Genomic DNA, 6,098 nt, shown 5'->3' with positions numbered 1-6,098 from the left:
TCTGAGAAACATGTTTCGCATTGAAAAGCTTTATCTAATTTAACGAATAACAATACTTAATATACATTCATCGCATCATCAGTTCATATTGAATGCATTAGTTCGTTTAACATATCAGTCCACTTAGTATGAGGTAACGTAGTAACATACACATAATGGTACTAATTATGCCACAGCCAAGAAATTGTAAACTGTTACGAATCGGCACACTGCCTACTAAATAGATTTCAATTCAATAGCTTTTGCTTGATTTTCTGATTGGGTGATAAAGATAAATCATAGTTATCAACATTAACTTTTTCAAATGATGTACTAGATTTGAGATCGGAGACATGGATTCGTTTTACGGAATTTTTTATCATAACTACCCATCCAACAAAATGTAGAGAAAAATGTTTTGCCAAACAGCAAGACTATTAAAGAATGCAGACGATTCAGCACATCTGATCAATCTACTTGTCTTTGTAAATAACGAACGACTTTTGCTTTGTACTCTGTATCTGTACCTAACTGACTGTCAAAATTTTGCAACTCTTCATCGTTTTGCATCGGAACGAATTCAAAATTAGTTTTGGGAAGAAGACCTTCTCTTGGACGACTCACAGTAACGAACTCCTGGAACGCTTCTCGTTGATAGGCCGAATTTTTTAAAACAATTTCTAACTTTTGCTCTAGAGCATTTTTATAATACAGTAGAACGTCGATTATCCGGGCAGCTCGGGACCGGACGGATGCCGGTTAATCGATTTGCACGGATAATCGTCCAAGAAATGTTAAATTCATATAACAATTATAAAATTCACTAGTTTTATGATTAATTCACTTTCAATCAATCGATGAATCGTTAGTAGAATATTATTTTAATCAATAACTACAGGTTTAACAACTGTTCATGAACAAAACTGAATTTCGAAAATACCACTAGACACTACAGAGCTGCACAAAAAACTGGTTGCTCACTTGACTATAGCTGCAAATGTTCGCTGTACGTTTGAACAGCTGTCACATTTATGCGCACGGTTAAGCCGCCCACCGGTTAATCCGCCCCCGGATAATCGACGTTCTACTGTACTTTAATTCCTCTTCTAATTTGTTATTCAATGCTTCGCTCACAGCTAGCTGTTGTTTCTGTTTATTTACTTCGTCCGTACTACATTTGCAACATTTATGCTGATATGAAGAAAAAAAATGTATTGAGTTGTACTTGATGTATTCCCAAATATTATGTTTTAAAAATATGGTACAAAAAAGATCTTTACCATCGTTTGAAATATGTCTCAAATCATGTGGAGTATAAACATCATTACATGCAACAAGTTTTGTAGAAGCTGAAAATGAAATAAAATACAATTAGCGAAGGTTGCCAGAATTCTACGTTTTGCTACCTACTGCTAGCTGGTCGATTTTCACTTGGTAAAATAATCGGTGTGATGCGTAAGTTCGGCACTGTAAAATAGAACAGTTATTATTTGTTTCACTATATGCATTACACAGTTACTTACCGTTGGGCAAACGAACCAAAGGTAATCTGGGAGCAAAACAATCCGGAGCATTATATGTTTGCTCATTATTTGGAATATCCACGAAAACGTTTTCGGACATTGCGCACTGAAATAACAGAAAATAAAATTATCTTTATAAAACGCAAACCTTTACACACAATATTAGTATTGTTTTTTCTAGCATTGTTGTACCAGCGTCAAGTGTGTTCCTGCCTGCTTAGCAAATTATTAGAATTTGCTTATTTTAAAGAACACTCTTTAAAAAAAATAATAATAATAATCTGCACTATTTTCTTCGCCCACATCACCTGTTACACATGTCATAATACGCATCAAACATGGTCCACACAATTCCTTTCAATAGTTAGTCCATAATACAGGGGGACGGTTCACTCTAGATTTAATCCCACGCCGGGCATGTGTTCAATCGTGAGATTTGACGATTATAGCACGGGACCATAGCTATTAAATTACACTTGCCTACTGTTTCATTTAATTAAAATATAAACTCACCACACGTTACAGCTTGTGAACAAATGCTTTGGTTTTATTTTTTTCAAATCGAAGTCGAATAACGAATAACAGCTGCTACTACATTAAAACTCGATTTGAAACAGACATATTCACTGCCTCCTTCCTTCACTATGGTTCGCCAGTGCAACATTTCTCACTTAGCTTTGCAAAATAACCCAAAATCTTTACTTACCTCTTTACAGAAAAAGTTTCACGCTGCCTGGTCAACAACTGTTCCCGCGGGAATGAATCATCCGTCACCACTAAAAATCAATACACACAATCACACAGAATTCCTCCAATACCAAATTGCAAGCAATATCGCACAAACAAAATCACCAAAACACACCGTGTGCTGCTGTCAACAAAAACCCCCAACACAAACGAACAGGCGCGCGGAGGGGAAGGAGATTTTTTTTAAACTCCCAAGTAGCAGAGCCGAAGTTGTTTAGAGATTTTTCTGTGTGCCAAAGCGAGATGCCCTGTCTTCTCTCTCTAGATTTTGGACAGCAAACCGCCGCACGAATAGAGGTGTGTGCGTGTGACGAAAAACGATACACATCTCTCTCGTTCTTCCATGATTGTTCTGCTGTCGCACTCCTCCAGGTGTTAGGCATCCTCAGTCTGTCCAGAACTTTCGTTGTGGAAGGATGTGCGGGAGTGATGTGCGATTTCTTGTGTCCCCAACTTTCCTTGTTTACGTTTTGCGCAGTGTTGTTTCTTCTTCCATTGTGGAATGATTTATCCTAGCTAACTTGTTGAGGTAAGTTCCTTGATCTTATATTTGCTGCAATGTACTAATTCAACTAATGCTTATCGGCTTCTAAGTTACAGGTGCATGCGCCATTCATCAACGCCTACCTTTTGGCATCATCAACAATCTTCAAAGTGGGTGACAGAAGGAAATTGTTTTCCAGTTTTAAAATATTAAGGCCGGGCTACATTGATCGTACTCGCAAGCGTAATTTTGATTTTCACTAGCGCATCTGGCGGCGGCTGGTGGAAGCTTTTTTTGATCATCGAGGAAATGGACCTGCCGGATCTCAAAATTAAGTAGTTTTTCCATCATTTTCCATTGCAAAAATGGATGCAATGCGTGCAAGACATGTGTATCTACGTTTTACAAAACTTTTCTCCTCCGATTTAAGTAAAAAACATGGAAAATTAACGTATTTTCTGGAGCGGCTCCAAATTGTTTGGCAAAATGCTTCGGTCAGCCGCCGCCAGATGCGCTAGTGAAAATCAAAATTACGCGTGCGAGTACGATCAATGTAGCCCGGCCTTTAAGGTAAGTGTTGCTCTCATCATATACGTACAACTATCCAAAGTAATACGTACTACATACATTAAATATTGGTTTCTTTTATCGACAGCGTTCAGCACAACTCAGCCACAAAACAACGCACTGGATTACGCTAAGAACCTGTCGAAACGCGCGCAGCCCCCGCGCGCGGTAGGAGGAAATAAGAACGAGAGGAGGAAAAACTAAAGCCAGCGCGCAGCTCTGATGGTACCCCGGACACGGTAAGAAGAAAAAAGATCGAGAGGAGGAAGAACGGTAAATTTGGAAGGGGGAGACCGTTCTGCCGTCTACACAGTGTGAGTATGCCAAAGCACGTGTTGGAAGGGAGGGGAAAAGATGGAATAAACCGCATGCGAATGTGTGCATACAGCAAATGTAAACATGTGTGCCTCATCATTTCTATAAGCAATCCGAAAAGGGGGTGGAGCAAACACATTTGTATGCGTGAGGTGCAGAAGAAATCGGAGCGTTATAGTATGTGTGAACGCGATCATTCGGGTCCCGCTGCGCAAAGCGATCGAAAACTTCTCAATCTCAAACTGCAAACATATTTCACAACCCGTGGCTGTGAAATATTTCGCATTCAAAATTGTTGCAAATTTATAGGTGAAATATTTCAAAATATTTCAATTTTCAGCACTGAAATTTTAGGATATTTCTTCGATCGGAATCCAAGCGTTTTCCCTGACATTTCTGCTCGCTTTCTCGATCGCTTTTGGCGGAAAGCGATCGAAAATCCGAGCTACAAAACTGCTCGATTTTGTCGTGCGGGGTGGAATGTGTCTATGTGTGCGTGAAACCACATTTACACTTCTTCTGCAAATGGGTACGTAAGTGCCCAAGGAGGCAAAAACCGACGGCGGCCTGTGTAATCTGAGCTCCCTACAAAGCTCTCCACAAAGCTCTCGTTTGCAGTCTTGTCGAGAGCTTCGCCACAGGCGCTCGAACCATCCGTCACGCACACATCTAAATGTTCTGGTTTCTTCAGCCGCTCACGCATACAATGTGTTTGCTCCACCCCCTTTTTCGGATTGCTTATAGAAATGATGAGGCTGTTCACATTTGCTTTACACACACATGCATGCTGTTTATTGAATAATATCCCTCTCCCTTCCCACAAGTGTTTTGGCATACTCCCGCTGTGTAGACGGCAGAGCGCTTTCCCCCTTCCAAATTTACCGTTCTTTCTCCTCTCGTTCTTCCTTCCTCCTACTGCGCTCGGGGTACCATCCGTGCTGCGCGTGTTCAGCTAGCTTCAGTTTCGTGATGACGTCATGAACAGGAGCTGCGCGTGTTGAACCGGCTTCTGTTAAGTAATGACGTCCTCACCGGGGGCTGAATGAAGCAATAATGAATGTAAGTAGTATGTATCACTATGGAGAGTTTAGCGCAGAGGATTTGATCAAAACTTACCTTAATATTTTAATACTGGAAAATGTTTTCTTTCCGTCGCTCACTTTGAAGATTGTTGACGAGGCTAGCAGGTAGTCGTTGATAAATAGCGCACACACCTGTAACTTTTTAGACGCCAAGGGTTAGTTGAATGTACCTGCACTAGCACACAGCAAGAAACTTACCTCAACAATTTGCTAGGATAAATCATTCCATAACTGAGGAAGAAGGAACACGGCACAAAACGTAAATGAGCAAAGTACGTTGCACAAGAAATCGCACCTCACTTCAGTACATCCTTCCACAGGGAAAGTTCTGGACAGACTGAGGATGCCTAACACCCGGATGAGCGCGATAGCAGAAAAATCATGGTGGATCGAGAGGGATGGGTAGACTCGGTCCAGCGATATCCGCTGGTAAATGCATGTGTGTGTGACGAACGAAAGACTTCAAACCCCGCTTCCCCCGTATTTCATCCATAATTTTTCGTCACACGCACACACCTCTGCACGGGCGGCGGTTTGCCGTCCAAAATCTAGAGAGAGAAGACAGGGCCTCTCGCTTTGGCACACAGCAAAATCTCTCAACAACTTCGGCTCTGCTACTTGGGTGGGTCCATATGTGTACAACACGATCCCATACAAAACTTCGGCTTTTGCGGACTGGGTAGGGACAGAAAAAACTACCTGTCCCGTATCTTTACCTGTCCAAATTGCTCTGCTAGTAGTGCTAGTAGTTCTTCGACAGAGACTGTCGATGAATCGCCAAGACCGGCTGAAATTGAAAACAAAGAAGCGTTAGACAATTTTGAACGATTGTTGAGCGATAAAAGTAATTTTATCGCTACTGCTAAAATAATATCTAATTCCCTTGCTTCTGTTACTCCAGAAAATCGAATGAACGATGCAGTAATAAAACTATTTAGTGCCACTTTCTTATGTAAGTGCAGCTGGCTGGACGGAGGTAAAATTAGTGCCAAGATCCCAATGTCATTGGTAGAACTTCTGAAGTAACTGTAACGTTGGAAAACGCAAAACTGTGTTTGAAATCAAAAGTATGGAATGCAAAGAGCCGTCTCGCATGCAAGAATATACGAAAGAGCCTTGTTCGTAAGCGAAATAAAAAGAATGAATAAATACATACCACCATTCTTTTTCCTTAGGTCAACCTGTGTGATGTACGTTAGTCAATGTTGTGTTTCTTCGCCTTCCTCTTTTTGTCTTTGCAACATAATTGCTTTCGTCCGGCTCTGGCTTACACATGCAAATAAAAAATAATGTAAAAATATGTTAACGTTAAATGACTTTATACCCAATAGCAACACTGTACTAAAACTATTACCATAGAATGGTACACTAATGCAGTGTCTTAATCCAATACATATAAAG

General features: G+C 40.7%; 2 long non-coding RNA genes across 3 annotated transcripts; both read right to left on the bottom strand.

The window, feature by feature from the left end:
• Positions 1–1,259: 1,259 nt before the first annotated feature.
• On the bottom strand, positions 1,260–2,284 carry LOC133391542 (uncharacterized). Its single transcript, XR_009765032.1, has 4 exons — positions 2,209–2,284; positions 1,503–1,608; positions 1,390–1,446; positions 1,260–1,328 (listed from the first exon to the last, which is right to left on the bottom strand). It is a non-coding gene; the product is annotated as an uncharacterized LOC133391542 (long non-coding RNA).
• Positions 2,285–4,379: 2,095 nt separating this feature from the next.
• On the bottom strand, positions 4,380–5,684 carry LOC133391507 (uncharacterized). Of its 2 annotated transcripts, none has more exons than XR_009765009.1 (3): positions 4,896–5,684; positions 4,732–4,835; positions 4,380–4,653 (listed from the first exon to the last, which is right to left on the bottom strand). It is a non-coding gene; the product is annotated as an uncharacterized LOC133391507 (long non-coding RNA). The 2 variants fall into 2 exon arrangements; XR_009765010.1 differs by having other exon boundaries at positions 4,732–4,829.
• Between the last annotated feature and the right edge of the window lie 414 nt (positions 5,685–6,098).

The sequence above is a fragment of the Anopheles gambiae genome, chromosome 2, assembly GCF_943734735.2.
Source record: "Anopheles gambiae chromosome 2, idAnoGambNW_F1_1, whole genome shotgun sequence".
Classification (NCBI taxonomy): Eukaryota; Metazoa; Arthropoda; class Insecta; order Diptera; family Culicidae; genus Anopheles; species Anopheles gambiae.
The sequence above is the reverse complement of the archived record's forward strand: the minus strand, read 5'-3'. Positions and strand labels throughout refer to the sequence as shown.